The sequence below is a fragment of the Ambystoma mexicanum genome, chromosome 1p (assembly GCF_040938575.1).
Source record: "Ambystoma mexicanum isolate Mex_15411 chromosome 1p, UKY_AmexF1_1, whole genome shotgun sequence".
NCBI classification, from domain to species: Eukaryota; Metazoa; Chordata; class Amphibia; order Caudata; family Ambystomatidae; genus Ambystoma; species Ambystoma mexicanum.
The window spans coordinates 1,090,650,831-1,090,669,898 of NC_090921.1; the positions used below are offsets into that span (position 1 = coordinate 1,090,650,831).

The 19,068-nt window shown below is 43.9% G+C and overlaps 1 protein-coding gene across 4 annotated transcripts in view; it reads left to right on the forward strand.

Annotated features, from left to right (window-relative positions):
• Positions 1 to 442: 442 nt before the first annotated feature.
• Positions 443 to 19,068, forward strand: part of LOC138448292 (persulfide dioxygenase ETHE1, mitochondrial-like) — a 99,540-nt gene continuing 80,914 nt past the window's right edge. For 3 of the 4 annotated variants that reach the window (XR_011260145.1, XR_011260144.1, XR_011260142.1), the window contains exon 1: positions 443 to 591. The gene's annotated coding sequence lies outside the window, so the exon portion shown is untranslated. The remainder of the gene's footprint in view (positions 592 to 19,068) is intronic. The other variant, XM_069604682.1, reaches the window with a different exon arrangement.

Consider the following 19,068-nt stretch of genomic DNA (forward strand, 5'->3'; position numbering starts at 1 on the left):
AATTATTCATCCATCAGTGTTACTGGCTGATTATATTTGTGTGTCTATAACATGTGCAACTTTGTGAGTGCAATATCACACTCCTTGGAACTTATTTATGCAGAAGAGGAAGGACTTAAAACCTGATCAAGAAAAGTGTAGGTTGGAAAGCGTTATAAAGAAACAAACTATACAAGCACACATAGAAAAATAACACTAGCGCACCCACATACTCTGCCATTCCTGTATAACATTTACTGACTCATAATGTCGAAGTTTTTCATTGTCGTTTCTTCTGCCATCATGTCACCATTTTATTTCCAGCTACGTTCATAGGTATGTTAATTCATCCCACTGGGGGAAGGGTATTTTCCGATTTGGCTCTTGCAACCCTCTACAGACACGAGAATAGCCTCCGAACAAACACATGTTTGTGTGGCACGGGTTAGCATGGTTTCGATCATGTTTCCAAGGGGTGGAGTTGAGGTGTGGCCTCCTCAGCCAGACACAGTCTGAGCAGCTACTGTTCTGTTGACAAACAGGAAGAAAGAGCGAGAGAAAGAGGACGAGTCAGCAGCCATGAGCGGTACAGCAGGCTTAATCTTCCGACAGGTAAGCCAAAGCTACAGGTTACGGTTCCAGAAAAAGGGCGGTGCAAAAGGCTTGTCCAATAGTTGTCAATATTTCTACTGTTTCTACGCGAAGGTGGGCGGCTAACAGGGAAATCTGGCGCTACTGCTAAAAGGCAGTTTGGGTGTCTGGGGCTGTGGGGGGGTGTACGGACCGCTGGATAGCAGGTTGCCCCGGCGGAGTGGGGGCGGTCACACCCTGTACTCTTCCCTGAAAGGAGGATGTGACAATGACAGAGTGAGCCGCGAATCACTAATCTACACCGCTCTACCGGCGCAACGTGTACATTTCACTTGGAGGAAACTGTTGGAGATTAGTTTAAACGAGTTTCCTCTCCGGAACCGCACATTTACAATGCTGCATGCAAGATAAAGCAAAGCACGGGCGCTGAGTACAGTCACTTTGCTTCTTAGAGAGGTTTTCAGTTTTCGCTTTCCGGTTGCACATCGTGTGCGGTAGTGTCGTTGCTGCTGGTGATGAAACACAATTTCGCTTTTAAGTCATTTGCAGGGACTGCCCGGTTGATAATACAGTGACATTAAACAGCCCGTGCCGCAGGTCCGCCTCCATTATTCCGGTCTTTACCAGTTAAGTGATGGTTCTTGAGGCACAGACCTAGAATGATAGCTTGGCAGGTTGAGTGGCTGTTGCTAGAGGTCTGTGCATGACCTGAATGCCTCTGCACCTCTATGAATCCTTTTGGGGCCGACGGGCTCAGCCCCTTTCATTTTTTCTGAAGACTTGATTAATACTTGTCTTTAGCAAACCTATTTCTATTATTATATATTGTATGCTGGGACAGAGGCAGCGGCAATGGTTTCGGGGGGGGGGGGGGAGAAGGACTTTTGCTTGCATCCCCACTATGGGCCTCATTACACGGACGGCAGAGAACCATGGCGAAATAGCGCCATGGTTCATGCCGGTAAAATACTGGCACCGCCTTGGCGGAAAGGGGAATTACCGCCCCATTCCAAGGTTGGCGGGGCGGTAATTCCCCCTTCCACCATTGCCCTTCCCCATTCCCATTTTTGCCCCATAGGGCTCAATGGGAATGGGGAAGGCGCTAATCACGGTACCGCAAATTGCGGTACTGTAATTAGCTCCCTGGGTCCCTTCGCGGGTTGGTTTTTAACGCCTGCAAAAAGCAGGCGTTAAATCCCCGAACCCGCAAAGGGACCTCCTAGTAAGGAGGTAAGGATTTACCGGTACCGGTATTTTACCGGTACCGGTAAATCCTTACCACCATCCGTGTAATGAGGCCCTATGTGTTGTGCCTTTGCGTTATGCTCTTTGGCCTGCCTGTGTAACACGCGGCGGCGGCATGCAAAAGCTGTCTCCCTGCTCACAACTCCCTAGAAATAAATGTGGAAAAAACCTGAAGAATAAGAGTAAATGGTGAGAAGTTACTGGTCCTGGGAATTCAGATTTTCAACACATTTGTTCCAGAAAGTCATCATTCTATTAAAGACACAGAGGCGAAGGAATATGCTCTCTCTCTTTGCAAAGAAAACCAATAATAAACATTAACAAAGAATCGAACTACAAATCCCACTTAGGTAGAGTCTTTGGTAGTTCAGTATTATTGGTCTTTGAACAAAACCATGTGATAACATAACCAATCAGTAACAGTCTCTGCACATAAACACTGCAGCATCCTCCATTACTTACTTCGTCTTTCTTTGCTGAATCGAAACTGCGTCCAAATGGTAATCCACAATTCCAATGCATGATCAAAACCACTTCTCAACTCGCAGACGGCTTGGATTCCACCACAGTACCTAGTATGACAAAATATATACTCTCAGATGGAACCAAGGGGCGTAACAATCGTAAGTCACAGTATTACAAGTTATATAAGCAAAACAGTAAACATTTTTCATGAAAGAACAATGCATTAACAAACCGTGCGATTGTAAGGGTGGGCTAATCCTTTTCCTCTGTTTCTTTAATAGAATTATGACTTTCTGGAACGAATATGTTGAAAATCTTTCTACGTCAAAACCGCAGGCTCGGATTATGCTTGTACAAAGCTTACTCGCCACCAACAATGCCATACTCTCCATCGATTTAAAATAGAAGGTCTTGACGGTAGACTCATTCGACCAATCTGCTGATCTCATGATGTCTTCCAGACTAGCACCTATGTTAAAGGCCTTTGTGTCCATCGCACCCCTCACAGAGTGTGCGCCGTAGTTGACCACGTCAATGCCCGCTTGCGCCATCACCCATTTTAGCCATCTGGCTATTGTCGCCGGCGCCACCGCTTTATAGGGCTCGCGTTATGCTATAAATAATTGTGATATCCCTGGAGGTCTCAGTTCCCTCATAATATCCTAGTATGCTGCCAAGCATCTAAGTGGGCATAGTTTGGGCTGGTCGGAAAAAGATTCATATGATACTCTTCAATCCTGTCTTAGTCCGTCTCGAAATAAAAAATGTCACCTCGTTCGGTGATACATTTTTCTTGTTGGTCATATGTTCTCTTGCATGATAAAAGGCACAAGAGCATAGAGAGTATTAGCCGATATGGCTTTCTTGGATAACCTGGGGTTGTCCGACCATGATAAAAACTATTTTTTCACTGTATCCACATCTCATAGTTGAGAATATTTCTCCTTGGGCGGTTTAGACATTGTCACTCCCCTTAGCAGTCTGCAAATCAAACGGTGTGCCCCTATGGCGACCACTTCGATCCTAGGGTGGCCTGACAATATCGCAGACTGAGCCCTATTAATGGTCCTATATGCCTTCCCCTGGGCTGCCATCTGGGCTAAGAAGTTGGCTACGTGGACCACATCTGTTCCATTGGGATGAATGTCCCTTTCCATACACCAGCCACTCCAGTTTGCTCATGCAGATGTATATGCTCTGTGGGTTCCTAGTGCCAAGGATTTGATAAGCCTGGTCTAACCCAAGCCCCCCTGAAATCGCCCACGTGATCAGGTTGAGTTTGTCTGCCCTAACTAGTGGATGGCTGAGTCCACTGGGATACCTCACAATAAGATTGTGTTTGGAGAGAGCCACTGGATTGTGATGTGATAGTTCTAAGAAGCTGGGGAACCACGCCTGACCCCTCCAGTTCAGAAAAATCAGATCCATGGATGCTTTCTGCCTCCTCATCTGAGCTAACATCCTCGCATTCAACGAGAATGGAGGGAAGGCATAGCCTCCGCCCTGATACTATGACTAGAGGAAAGCGTCCGTTGCTACTGTCTCTGGATCCGGCCTCCAGCTGAAAAAACAAGGTAGTTGGTGGTTCAGACTTGATACGCAACGATCGATTTGACATGGTCCCCACCGAACCATCAGGTCTCAAAACACTTCCTCGTCGAGCTTCCAATCGCCAGCGTCTATGAGATATCTGGAGTTCCAGTCGACCACCTCGTTTTGGTGTCTTGGCAGGTACTCTGCTGTCACTGAGACCTGTCTCTGGAGTCAAAGTTTCCAGACTTCCTTCGCCATCTCTGCCAACATCCTGGACCTAGTGCCTCCCAGTCTGTTTATATATCTGACTGCCGACACATTGCCCATCTTGAGTAGAACACATCTCTGTGCTCTCTCTTGTGTTCAGCATGTCGCCTCAAAGGATCCGGCTAGAAGTTCCAGACAATTGATGTGTAAGGAAGTCTCCAAAGCCCCATCTGCTGGCACTGGATTCTATGATCAGGTCTGGGGATGAGCCAAATATAGCTCTCCATTCCAGGCATCCATGTTATGCAGCCACCATTCCAATTCCTCTCTCACCTCCTGGGAGATTGGAACTCTCGATTCGTAAGATGCTTCCTTTCTGAGGTATTGAATTTTTAACCTCTGAAGGGCCCTGTAATGTAGTGGCCCTGGGAATATGGCCTGAATTGACGATGCTAGACGTGCTACCAGTTTGGCAGTGTCTCTCAATGACATCTCTCTCCTTGCTAGAGTATGCCTGATGTGTTTTTTGATATCGTTCACCTTGGTGATGGGTAGGCTGAGAGATCCCCGGATCGTGTCCACCACAAAAACCAGGAAATCCATGGTCTGTTCTGGGTATACCTTGGATTTCTCCTAATTTATAAGAAACCCGTTTCTGGAGTAGCTCCACAGTGATCTGCACCTGTACCTGTAGCCTCTCCTTGTCTTGGCACATTATTCAGATATCACCCATGTATATTATGAGGAGGATGCCCTGCACTCTCAGATGTCACACCACCGGTTTCATTAACTTGGTAAAACACCAGGGAGCTAGTCCGAATGGTAGGCATCGCAATTCCCATGTTGCCTGCCCCCAGATAAATCTCAGAAACCTCTGGTGTTCTGCTGCTATAGGCACTGTTAGATATGCGTCCTTCAGGTCTATCCTGGTGAGCCAGTCACCCTGCAAGAGTATATCCCTTAGAAGGTGAATCTCCTCCATTTTGAAATGTCTGTATACCACAAATTTGTTCAACCCCTTCAGATTGATAATCAGTCTTATTTTGTGTTTCCCTCTAACTAGAAACATGTTGCTTATGAATCCTACTGAGGAGTGCGTCACCTGCCTTATGGCCACTTTGCGTTCTAGACCCATCAGTTCTTCCTATAACAACTGTAGGTCCTCCACGCCTAGACATATGTGGAAACCCTAAACTGTCTCCAGTACCCAAGCATCTTTGGATATGTTGCACCAGCATCCTATATGCTGTACTAACATTCCCCCTACTGCCAGGGTACTTATGCTGAAGATGCGCTGAAGCTCGCTTTACCTGTGTAATTCTGTTGCCTGTTATTGTGTGTTTAGATTTGTCAGTCCCTTGTTGTGGCCTCTTTGCCATCTACAGAGTGCTGCCTTCCCTTTCCTCAATGAGGGAGGGCTGAAGCCCTGCCAAGCCAGTGCCCGGCCCAGCCCCTGATTGCATGTTGATGTATTGTGTGAGTTGCTACTTGGCACGTCTGATTAACTGAAGTGAGTGCAGGTTTTGTACTTGGAAGACAACTACGCAGAAGCCATTGAATGTTACTTCTAAAACTGAAGATGGACCAGGAAAAGATGTAGCCCACTCTGCTGTCTAAATTGCAAAATATGGGACCAATAGAAAGGGCTCAAATCCCAGCTTCCCACTTCACACATTATGCCAACCTAAGCAATACACTTGGCTTCACTACGCCTCATTACGAGTTGATTACGATTAGCTTCACTTGTAATTGGGCAAAACCTGCCTGATTACAAGTGGCAGAATGATGGTGTTAATCCCCATTTTTGGGTACAAAGCACTCCATGAAGACTTTGGTGGCAGTACCGTGGGTGGTAAATCTGCAGTGGCAATTCCTCCACAGTTTGATGCATTGGTCAAAGAAATAGCCCCAGCCAAGTGCTGGGGGTATCACCTTCACATTACCGCCAAACATGCAGTATAGCAGTGAGGTTACTGACGTTAATTCTGCTTATTGTTACTAGGCTTGAGTCATATCAGACTGAGCTGCAAGCAAAAAAATGGCGTAAGTTTAAACGAGATACGTTTGATTACCTTAACAACGAGATTTATACCTGGGCAGATAAATAAAACCCAACATTCTTATCCCCAAGGATAGCAGTTCATCAGAATTGGGTAGTTTAGACTCTGAGCATATTCCTACCGACAAGACAGGGGATCAGTAGAGAGAAGAACAAACAGGAGGCACCCGCTGCATCAGGTACACTGGATGTGCCCAGTAATCCTAAATCTTTTTTAGACAGAGGCCAAAGAGGAAGAGAGTGGGGAGGGGCAGAAGGAGGACAACACTGTTATGGAATGCAGACCCGGTTCCAGAGCAGCCACATCTAGTTATCAATCTGTCGAGTAGCGTGCTACACCCGAAAGAGGTATCCACATCACAAAAGGGTTTAAACTGTGTACCTTCATTTAATGCAAATGTATTCAGTATTAAAATTGATCTGTTTATATTTGTATGTAAATTGAAGCTTAAAGGGCTTCATTAGGAGTTTGGTGGTATCTGGTGGTAAATTCACCCAGATACCAAGAGCCTCATTACGAGTATGGAGGTAGCCATGGTGCTATTAGCTCCATGGCTGCCTCCATACCGGGCTCCAAAACCGGGTTCCTTCAATGAGGAATAACAGGGTCATTCCAACATTGGAGGACCCGGTAATTCCTCCTTGAAGGAACCATTCCCCATTCCCATTACAAATGGCCCGTTATTAGCTCCCTCTTCCCCTCGCAGGACCTGGAAAGGACTTCTGGTTTTACCAGACGTCTGTTCCGAGTCTCGCAAAGGGAACCTCGTAATAGGCGCTCCTGTAATGAAGGGTGCCGGTCCCGTACCGGCACCCTTCATTACGGGAGCGCCAGGGTCGTAATGAGGCCTCAGAGCAAACTGAATCACTGTTACCGCCACCTGGTCCGACAGACTTACTGCCAGATTACAAGTGGCAATGGCGGAGTTAATCCCCATTTGTATAGAGTCCATTAGATTCAATGGGATATTTTTTGCTGAATTACTGCTGGCAGAATTACCGCTGCGGTAAATCCACTGATTTTACCAATTTTCAGCAGAAAGCAGGAGGATTTACCTCCAGCATGATGCTGGAGGTAAATCCCCCACTCCAGAGCCATACTCGTAGTATGGTGGTGTGGGATAAGTGGCAGTAATTACTGTACCGCCAATTTTGTCCTGCACCGCCATACTTGTAATGAGGCCCAAAGTCTTTACGGCTGAACTACCTCCGATATGTCATCTGGGGATGATGATGAGGAATACAGAGTGTTTAAACCCAAAAGTACTTTTCTACCGCCTATCTCAGTACCATCTATCAATGTTTTTCAGAGCATGATCCTTAAAAATATAAACAAACTCTTGTTTACGAAACCAAGATACTCTAATTTGAGTAGGGGAGAACTATCCTAGATTAAGTCCCTTTACTCTGATGACAGTATCACAATCCACCCAGCTGACAAGAGCAGCACATTAGTGATTCAGGGCACCGTGGACTATGGCCCCATTACAAGTTCGGTGGTAGCCTTGCCGGTAAAACCGACAGGCTGTCGCTAAACATGAGATTTTTTCCGGCCCCTGGCAATGGGGAAATACAGGGCCATTACAACCCTGGCGGACCCTGTATTTCCCCATTGCCAGGGGCCGGAAACTTTTACCCCCAAACCTTTGGTCCCCATTCCCATTTGAGCCCATAGGGCTCAAATGGGAATGGGGAGGCAGTTAGCACCGGCACCATTCAGAATGGTGCCGGTGCTACCGGCAGTGTCTGCTTGCTGGTGCCAGTACGCCCCTCAGGTCAGACCTGGCAGGCGGGTAGGCACCCGCGAGCAGAACTCGTAGTTTGCTGGTCCGGTAACAACGGTACCAGTAAGCTTGCCGGTACCGTTGTTACTGGACCGGAAAACTTGTAATGAGGCCCATATGCATGTCATCGACAGCGTGGGGAAATCACAACATATTCTCCCCTAGAACAAGATCCAACTACTGATATAGAGCGCAACCTACACCGTATCTTGAAACCTGCATCAGATATGGTCTGGATAACTGAGAAAACAAAGTAATATCTGACAGTGTTGCATCCTAGGGATCCTACATTTTACTTGTTACCTAAAGTACACAAACATACCACTCACCCTCCAGGGAGACCTATAGTTGCAGTAACGAACGAACGGTATCTCAATACCAATTGGCACATGTATATGATATGATGGGTTATTTATAACGCGCATAATGGCCAGAGGTTTCTACGCGTGAACCCGGGGATCGAACCTGTGTTGCTCCATGTCGTCTTGCTTACAAGGCGAGCACGTTGCAGCTGAGCTATCCTCCCGAACAGAGATTTTTTTGTAGTGCCTGTATAGGTCCAAAATGCAGTGGCCATTTGGCGTTTGCCGGTATTATGAATAAATAATTAAGTTTTCCACCTTCAATATGTTTGTAAAGAAATGTTGATGGTCAGTGCAGGAGTCTGAATTACGTACTATGAACAAATTACGCAGTTATATGACTGTTTATTAGAGAGCTGCCCTTACCGTGGGCTCACACCCTGTCTTGTTTGCTGTTATATTTTTGAACACATTGTGCAGAGGTGTTTTAAGAGGCAGGCACCTTGGAATATTATCTTGACGTGTACAGAAATTGATATACTGAATATGAACACACGCAGAGTGGTTCCCACCCCACCTCACGATTTTATATTCATTCCATTACCACCACTTCCTACCACACTGCCATACTCATAATGAGTCCAACTGTGGTTTTTCGCTTCTGAAAATACCAAAAGTGGGTTTACCCAGGAGTGATTTACTTTAGTGTTTTATGTAGAGAAGGTTTCATTCATACATGGTTTAATAGCCTCCATGGTTACACCCTATATAACTAAAGTGGTAGTCATTTATAGAGTGCTCACTGCAAGCTGAATTTTCTTTGCTCATTTATATCAACACAGTCTTTGGGCCTTATTAAGAGTTTGGTGGTATCCTGGGTGGTAATTCCACCCAGATACCAACAAACTGTAGATCTTTTATCGCCACTTGGTCCAGAGGAATTACTACCGGATTACAAGTGGTGGTAGTAGAGTTAATCCCCATTGTACTCTATGGGGCTTTTTTGGCAGAATTACTGTGGTGGTATTTCTACAGCAGTAATTCCACCGATTCTTCGGCGCTAAGTGGGAGGATTTATCTCCAGCATGATGCTGGAGGTAAATCCCCCACTCCAGGGCCATATTTGTAGTTTGGTAGTGCAGGAAAAGTGGCGGTAATTCCGTTACCACCAATTCTTCCCTGACCACCATACTTGTAACGAGCCACCTTGTGAGTTATGGTTCTCTCACAGAAAAGTGAACTGAAGATGCATATTATACTTGTTTTGGCATCGACGCCCCTAACAATATTTTGCTGCACCCGCTTCTGTTGGTGCCAACGCCAGGACTGAGCACCCTCACTGCCACTCTTGGGATCAGATGGATTGAACTCTGCCAGGCATTCAGAACTGCCTGTAAATCCAGTCCTTGGGCCTCATTAGAACTCCGGCGCTAAACCATGGTGCTATCAGCACCATGGTCCATGGCGGAATGGGGAATTACCACCCCATTCCGAGGTTGGTGGGGCGGTAATTCCCCATGCCGACATGGCCCTTCCCCATTCCCGTTTTTGCCCCATAGGGCTCAATGGGAATGGGGAAGGCGCTAATTATGGTACCGCAAATTGCAGTACCGTAATTAGCACTAAGGTCCCTTTGCGGGTCCCTACTTTAACGGCTGGTAAAACCAGCCGTTAAGGTCGGGTCCCGCAAAGGGACCTCGTAATTAGGCGCTAGGTGTTTAACGGCGCCGGAGCCTTTTACGGCGCCGTTAAACACTTAGCCCCTGGGTCATAATGAGGCCCCTTGTCTTTGCAATGCCATTTGAAAAATGGCTGAAAATGTTTGCATTTTAACCAATTATTGAAAATGTATACTTTTGAGGTGAACATCTCCAAACAGTCTTTGGGAGGGTTTGAACTTTGTTGCTTTGCCACTTGTTCATAATTGAGAAGTGTTTCTGCCTCACTAGTGGAGGATTCACCTCCAGCAAAAAGCTGCAGGTATATCTGCTGAAAATCAGCACAATCAGCGGAATTACCGCCAGTGGTAATTCCACCGAAATCGCCATGGAGTCCTATGGACTCCAATAAATGGGGACTAATACCATCTACCACCACTTGCAATCGAGGCAGTACATCCGCCAGACCAAGTGCAGGCAACAGTAATTCTGTTTGGTGCTATTTACCACCAGAATACCGCCAGACTTGTAATGAGGTCCACAATACTCAACTGTGTGCGCGCCCTGAGGCCTTTGGGTTAGTGGCGCAATACAAGAACACAGAAAGAACTGTACCTACTGTATTGAGTGATATAGCAAATGGCTCTTGTTAAGAGTTGTGCTGTGCTCAGGCCTTTTAACTCAGGCACTGGGCTGTTACCACTGGGTGCAGCCCTTAGAACAGGTTGTTTTTGCATTAAAAAAAAAGGAAATTATTTACCTGTACTACTTTTGTAAACAGGCTTTCTTTACATTTTACAGTGTTCATATTAATGTATACTTCCAGTATATATTGATGTCTAAAGCACACTGTAAAATGACAAATAACAATATACATTATGTCACATTGATTTTATTTGGGTTTCTTGACAACATTTGTTTAACAAAAGAAGAATGTCATTTTTCCAAGATGGACAGTCTGGCACACTCCTTTTGTGCTCTTTTGAAATAGCCCTGTTAGAAAGAGGAGAGGGCAACAAGGACCAATAATGCCACGTGACTGCTTTGCATAAAATAAAAGGCCATTTTGAGAACATAAGCACGGCCAGTTCTTAATATTTGGCAAGCTGGAGGGTTATACTCTTGGATCACTGTGTACATTGTGAACTCTGGGCTTGGTTCTGATTGAATTGTTTCAGTGCTCACCCTAACAGTACAGTCCATGTAACCACAAAGCATATATACTCATTGAGCTGCCTTAGAATCCGGATGTGAGGTAAAAATATGTCCGGAGTCAATGAGGACGTTGTGGATCCAGGCGATCGCGTGGACCAGATTCTGGATCCAGGGAACTCTGGCCAGTTTCTGGCAATGCTTCCACACTTCTGATCACTTTAGACGAAGGCACTGAGTTACCTTGTGTAAGAGGAGCCATGTGCTGATCATCGTGACTCAGCTGCTCCCGGGATACATTGTAAAGACTTTTACACTCGTCATGTACTCCCGCTCAACCTGATCTTCACGTTTTTTTTCTCAGACGATTACATTCCTGCACGCTCATATACCGTCATCTTATGCAGACAAACAATGTGTATCACACAATCAAAACAACCAGCTGAAACTGAATTCCCAGTAGCAAAAAAAAAACAGAATTTCTACCACCCGTACAATGTGTGCATAACTGAATGCCAGCGCATGCATCTCTCTGATTTATGCCAAGACTTGCCAAGCACCTTGAACTAATGTATACCAATATTTTTGGCCCCAAGATACAAGAGAGGTTGCAATCAGCTGTTCTGCTCTTCTCAGCCCCTGGGCCAGTTTCAGACCACTCACGAGTATTATAGATACTCAGATGAACGATACATTGTCAGGGTGCTTTGCTCCAAGATTGTCACCTGCAGACACTAATCTTCTCATCTTTCTGAGTGGCATTCTCATCCCTTTTTAACACCACTGTTTTTTTACAGTCTTAGTTAAGTCACACATGTTCTGTGCATTTTGATTCCCCCCACCCCAGTTGTGCCTTCAATGCTGGCCATGAATTTCAAGGAAGGCAGTCTGTCAGATTGGCAACTAGAGGGCAATACTACACCTTAAAATGATACACCTGCAGCTGCTGGGTCCTCACTGAGGGCCAGGACTTAGATCCTTGAAACAGTGGCATCAGTGACGTGTGGTCAGACATGCTAAAAAAGGAGTACCCATTGACCTACAGATGAAAGTGTTGAAAGTCCCACTGGATAGCAGTGTCTTAATTTTCAATCTGTGTGTAAAGTTGTTTAATGAGGCAAAGTACAACCTGTGCATGTGAACTGTCAGGGATGACTATGTCCGTAATTCTGAAGTGCAGGCAAAGCGCAGTTACCCGCGGACTACGGTGTCGGTTGCTAAAGGAGAAGAGCACTTTAATTTCCCAGTGGGAGGCATATTAATCTGAACTCGTGCCTTTGCATCAACGCGAGCAAAGTGCAGTTACCCGCAGTTGAGTGTATGGTGCTATGAAGGACATTTGCCTCCTCATACGAACGTAACCCTGTGGATTACAATTGGACAAAATCGGGGTTCGTAAGGTGAAATATCTATTTTATTTATTTACACGATCTGCACAACAAAAGAAAAATGGCTAAATATAACCTTAATTGTCGCCCTGATGTTGAGCATTAAGTGAGTCGCTCCCCATTACCATCTTGAAGCAATCATGTGTGGCTGAAAACCCATCTATAATGGGTAGGTGAAATCCTGACAAAGACTTGAGAATGGTTCAAATGAAAATCCTTCTTTTAAAAAAAATAAAGCTTCACTTATGGCAAACTTGCTAACTTCTATGACTCTGGCTCCCGCTCAGGGTGAAAAGTGTTTACAATTTAAAGTGATTAACCGATCCGCCCTTCCTTCCGAAACCATACGGGAACAGGAGAAGACATGTTACCATTGTGGCGAGGAACATACAGCAGGACCTTTTTTCAGGATCACTTCATTCGAAGGGTGAGAAAGTGGAGGCACCTTTTGGATTCCAGCACTCTTAATGGAACGGCTTTGTCTATACCCCTAATTCGGTCCTTTTGATTCCACGGTAGAATCCAACCTAGTGAGCCCCAAAACGACAGCTGAGAGCATTGCATCTAGTATTAAAGGAGCTGGGTAAACCAGTGACTGCTATTTGTAACCAACTCTTAACTGATGCCCTCAATAATCCAAACATAAGGTGATTTCCTAAAAAGGCAATAATGGAAAGGGAGAAAAAATCTCCACAAATTATCATTCCGGACTCACCTTATTTGGAAGAGGGGGGGGGGGTCTTCTGGAAAATCTGGTCAATGCTATAAAGGACAAAAATCGCAAAAAAAGACGGGGTGACCAACACGTGAATGTCCCTACATCTGATTCCTTAACTGAAATAGCCTAAAGCTGAGAATGTCTGTTACGTCTTCAAATCTCACAGATTTGGACGGGGACGAGTTTATACTAACGTTGCCTTGCATGGGTACTTTGGGAAAATTGAAGAAACAAACAATAAGAATCCCCAAAAGACGATTAACCATAACAAAAAATCTACCAACCAAAATAAGGATCTAACAATTATGTGGGTATTAGATCAGGAGACGGAGGAGGGACCTCGATCCTCTCATAGTGGCATGATATCTCTTAAGGACAATATGGATCATTGTGTTACCTCTCTAGAGATTAACAGTGATAATCGGATTGCTGGCATCGTCTTAATAGGTACTACTCACTGGGATGGCCATACAAAAGGAAATAATGCTGTGGGTTTTAGTAAGCCAATAACCATACTAAAAGCAAAATATATCCGTAGATAAGATGACATAGACTTTGATTGCTTGTCCTCAACATCCTTGAACTGGTATCTGGAAGAACTTTTTGGTGACAGAAAGATTCCCTTGAACAGGGCCCATATTTTGGCAAAGTTGAAATCCATTATGTTGGATTGATTCGGCTGAAACAGCCCTTGTGGTATTTGATGATTCTTATGCTCTACGGATTGCAAAAATTAATTTAAATTCTTATTTGACCATCAAAATGATTTTGGAGAACTTAGAAAGTATATGTGCCATGGGATTTGCTTTTTATCTGGCCCCTGAGATCTCTCTTAATAAAAATCCTGCATGTCCATACTAGCATTCAGATAATTTACAAATGACATTTTCTGCTAGAAATGCAGTAAAAAAGCTGTAGTTTCTATTTCGAATAAAGTTCCTAATACTAATTCCTAATACTAGTGTGGTGGAATGGAATTGGCTTCCTGAAGCTCTGATGAGAGGGGGAATGCTGCGTCCCTAATACAGCACTAATTTGCCAACACCTGTTATTGTGGAACTCTAGAAGCTCCCTCTGATTTTCTTGGCAATTCAAAATCATGGCAACATCTTACAGGGCATGATATCCTTTTGGTTCAAGAATCTTGTCTGACAACACCACTGTGGTGTGAGGCTTATTCATTACAGAACAATGTAGCGTGGAATGGAAAGCTGGGCTATCCTAAAGGCGGTCTGCATGTAGGTGTTATTCATACTTTGAAATCTTTGCCTTTTATGAAAAAAAAACCTGTAGCCCTAACATCATTGCTCTGGCAATGGAGATCTTATCAAGCCAAGGTGGGCAGGAGTTGGTTTGTTAATAAACTGTTATGCACCTGCCAGCCCACAAGGGGTCCAGTCCCTATTTGCAAGCTTGGATATGATTTTGGAAAATTGGACTGAACGTGTGTAGATTAATTGATCATATGTGCAGGAGATTTGAATGCCAGATGTTGAGCTCCAAATTTGTTGAGATTTAGTTTGAACGACTCTAGTTTGAAGCTTCCAGATGCTATATTATTATTCCAAAAAAGGGGGAATTCTGAGGAATGCCAATGGATGGAATTTTGTAATTCTTGACATTTGTTGAAACTTGATGGCCAAATTCTGGCCGACATTCCAGGCAATTTTACAAGATGCTATCAAACATCTAATTTCAAATTTTTGGTTCCAAGTCAAACCTCCACAAATGTCTGTCATTAGTGGTTAACAAGAATTGTTATAGTGACATGCATTTTTAACTCTGACTATGAGATCGGTGATCCAACCAAGCAGAAATAATGTTCTGCTAAAGAGGATCACTTTGAATACACGTGGCACTGTAACCTTACGGTTGGATACAAATGTATTGGCTTTTAATCATTAAATATACAATGTTTTTGAGATGGTTCCAGAATGTCCTAGATATTTTAACCCTGAGTTGGTGATACAGCAATATTCTGATTTAACCAGTAAGCACACCAAATATGTTTTCGGGGATGCAGAAGCTGTTGGCTTGTACAGTTACAGTAAGCTTTCAGAAGAATTATGATAAAGAGGTAAACCTTAAAACAAGAGATTTGAGTAGAGACCTTGGGACCCTGAGATGTCAAGACTTCTTCAATGAAGATTATAACATAATTAAAAAATGTTACTCTAGCTCAACAACCTGAAAAATGGGCATCATATGCTCTTCCTTTATACAACAAGATCATGGAAACTGGAATTATTCTTGCTTCTTGGAAAAAGCTATTATCATTCCCATTTATAAAAATAGGATCAATATCTGACCATAGGAATGATCAATTCATAGCTTTGCTTGCTACCCAGGGAAAAACATTCTGTAAATTGCTATTTTGAAAACAGTGGTGATGGGTAACATGTAATTCAATCGGTCGGTTATAGAGAATCTTGCTCAACCGCACATGGTCTGGAGATGTTTAATGTGCTAATTTAAGACGCCTATATGAAATATTCTCTGCCACCATATGTGGCATTTTTAGATTCTTCAAAAGCCTTTGATACAATCTGTCAGAACTGTCTCTTCTCTAAGCTACAATGTGCAGGCTTGCCAATGGAATGATTTACATGCTTAGTGGGCCTACACAGTGATACTTCAGTAAAGATCAGACTCGATAATCGTGGCTTGAAGTCATATTAGAAAAAATTGAGGAATTATTTGGAAAGCTGCCATAGGCTTGCCACGTAATGCCTCACTAGCACTCATACGACTAGAATTGGGTCTAACTTCATTTCTCTCTATCATAAATATTAGAGCTGCAATATTTTATCTCACATTTATTCTAGCAGATTCGAGAGATATTAAACAGACCTTTAAGAGAGCAATTGAACATATCAAAAATAAGCAGCTCATGATGTGTAAAGCAATTAATGAATCAATGTTCAAATGTATTAATTGTACATATTCTGATGAATTTATTTCCCATAGAGAAAAATATTCAAAATCTTAAGAAAAAGTCATATGAATAGGATTGTCAGAATAATTGGCTACAGGTGTTTAATAATAGTAAATTATATGATAACTATCTACATCTGTTAAAATTTGAAACTATTCCAAAATATATTATATTCTTTCCAAACAAAAAACATCATAGAATTTGTCTAAAATTTCAATTAAATCTTTTGGAGACCTTTGAGATCAATAGGGCGCAGAGAGGGGTTCCCAGAGATGAGCGTATATGTCATCTGTGTAAAGTGCCCAATGAATTGGAGACGTTAAAACATGTGTTATGTGTTCTTAGTATGTACAACACTGCGCAATGATAGCATCATGTTTTTTGTGCATGTTGTAAAGATGATAACCAATTAGGACTTTGTTTGGACATAGTCCATTTTTGGCCACACATCTCTTTAAAATTTACAAAATTAGATGCTCAAAGAGAAAACAAATTAGAACTATTTTCATGAAATGTTCCATGAAGCCTATCCTGAGAGGGCATCTTTGATTGCCTGCAATGCTTCCTCGTGTAAGAGCATTGAGCTCCAATCCATCTTGTTGAATGTGTGTTCTATCAATGTGGCTAATATCTGTATGATCATGAATCGTCACCAGTATGTGAACATACCAAGAAAGCTTCTCACTTAATACACATTTGAGGTACAGATGTTGACTTCACGTGTCCCACTTGCTTGTGGTCTGCTGACACCCAATCTGATGAAAACACACATCCAAAATGATTTGTGTGTATCCTCAGCCCCTTCAGTCCCTGTGCCACATCTCAGCCAGTTGTGATGTTGGTACTCCTTCCGTGGATGGATGATAATGTGTGAGGAATTGACTTCTGCCCTGCAGGAGTACAAGGATGAGTAGAGGTTAAAGCGCCCCCACTGCCCTCACACTTCTACAAACCAAGAGCCAACACAATCATAAAGGTAAAACAGGAACAGCTAAGAGATATACCTCCTTTGCCTTTCATGTGGGGCGAGGGAAGGCTATACTCTCAAGAGGGGTCTCAGTGTGGTTCAGTAGTAACCCAAATAGGAAAGTATAACAGTACAAAATGAAGGAATGTCCAATCAAGTTTCTATAAAAATATATACATACTTTAATCAAGCACACCATCATACAATATAATAAAAAGGCCAAATATATGTTGGTCTGATGCAGTCATGCGCAGTGAAGACTGCCTGCTTTGCCTGTTGTCACTGCAAGAGAGAGCTGTTGCCTTAAAAATCCAATGATTATACCACATAACGTATTGACACTCTGAGAATCACTCTCCTCATGCACTTTGGCCCGTGTACACAGGCTTTCACACTAGTGTATAATAATAACTAACTAGAAAACACTAAAAAACCCATCCCTTTGTAACACAGAATATGCAAAGATAGAACTGATGCAGCACTCTGGGCAATGAGACAGGTGGAGAAAAGGAAATTAAAAGACCACAATGTTCAAAAAGGATATTTCTTGAGTTTGCCAAAGAGATTAAAATGACCTGGTCTCTAGGGCCCAAAGATAGACCAGGGGGGGCAGATATCAGTCAGTAATACCTTTGCAAATGTCTTGGTGGTTTGATAGCATCAAACCATGCTTCTCTGCGTTGTTCCCAGGGTCTTTCTGGTTCGAGGATGCGGCAGTCCAACGGCAAGCTGGTGTCTGATTGGGGCAGAATGAGAGGTTGTTGCGGCTTCGACGCATTGACTCAAGCTATGCAGATCGGGCAGTCACCAAGTTTCAGAGGTTGAGGTTTGTCTGTGATGAGCTTGTACCCGGTTGTGCGGGTGAGTCAAATTGATGCAGAGGCTCAGATGTCACTATTTGGGGCACACTGGAGTTGGGTCAATCAACTTACAGGAGGGGCAATGAAGAAGCTGGCAGTCCAACAATACAAGCTAGCAGTACTACTTTGGTACCTGCTGAAGCAATGACATGCTTCAGCTGGCGTGGTGTGGCGGCGAACTGGGTCGACAGGCAAATGGCTTTTTGAAGAACGATGAACACCAAAATCAGCGTCAAAGGTTCCTGGTGGTTTGCTCAGCACCGAACATGATCTATCACAGCCTGAGTTGTGAGTCCCACTCTAGGGTCTCAAAGGCCAAGATTAATCCTTTTCTTGGGCTCCCAAACATGGGGGAGGCTGGCACACAACTTCAGGGGACCTGCAGCATGCTGGACCCTGGGCAACAGTGTGGATGGCAGAGATGCAGGTCTTGATCCAGCAACAGAGTTCACCTGCAATCGTCCCTGAGTATAGTAAGGGGACTGTGCTCGCCTTTGCCTTGGAACACCTGCCTTCATCTCACAATTGGTGGACTTTAGAAAGGACTGCACTCCCAGAAGGATCCAACAGCATCTTCTTTAATTTGTGGAGTCCAGAAATGATTCAAAGATGATTCAAAGAGTGGTGTGAGACCCCTTCTTTTAAATGTAAAGATCTGCAGGTGATTGCACTAAACCTAGCCTGCTGTAGTGGTCCAATTCCTGTTCTTGAAAGAAGTGGACTTAGGCCTTCTGACTTCAAACCCAATGTGCTTTTCTCTAGAAGAACTGGAGGGGAAACGAAGGGGAGAGAGAGGCAATGAGAAACAAGATGGCAAACATCTTCCCCCAACTGTACAGAGCTCTCCTGTCTATGATAACCCTGCCCATTCCCTTCCCACTAGGATCAAAGACATTTAGAAATGCAGCACACAAGTGTGAGGATACTCCCTTTGAATGGGTGTGCTCCTCTGATGCTTTGGCCCAGGATAGCTGCCTATTGTGTCGCTGTCTCTGGAGGAGGATATTAGCTACCCTCAAAAAGAGATCAAAGAAGAGGAATGGCCATTTAGGTTCCTGTCCTGTCAATTGGCAGGATCAGCCTGTCTGGCCTGAATACACTTTCACCTTCCACAGCTGAGCTGGCTCACAGGAACTGACAGATGTGTGATATCAAATTGGATGTGGCTGCAATGATCACGAGTAGTGCCATGCATTATTACTTAACCCAGGCATAGCTTATATTT